This window comes from Antrostomus carolinensis, unplaced genomic scaffold (genome assembly GCF_000700745.2).
Source record: "Antrostomus carolinensis isolate BGI_N321 unplaced genomic scaffold, ASM70074v2 scaffold27553, whole genome shotgun sequence".
Classification (NCBI taxonomy): Eukaryota; Metazoa; Chordata; class Aves; order Caprimulgiformes; family Caprimulgidae; genus Antrostomus; species Antrostomus carolinensis.
In genome coordinates, this window is record NW_010304869.1 from 1 (window position 1) to 343 (window position 343).

Sequence of the window (343 nt, forward strand, 5' to 3'; positions counted from 1 at the left end):
TCCAGCACCGAGCTCGCACTCCCGCCCTGCGCCAGCGCAGCCCTTCTCCCTCCTCCCTCCTACGCCTCGCAGCTGCGCAGGCCTGGGCTTTTTTTGGGGCAAAATATACCTAAATCCATTATTTTAGCAGAGAGACATGGTGTTGGTATTACATGGGAGGAATCACATTTCCTTCTGTAAGATGGTAGGATTCACACTGGGTGGCTTTTACCCTCCACAAGCCAAAATTTGGGCTGGAACATGGCAAATGGAGAATGTCCAGAGAAGGGCAACGGAGCTGGGGAAGGGGCTGGAGCACAAGTGTGATGAGTTCCCGGCTGAGGGAACTGGGGTTGTTGATCCT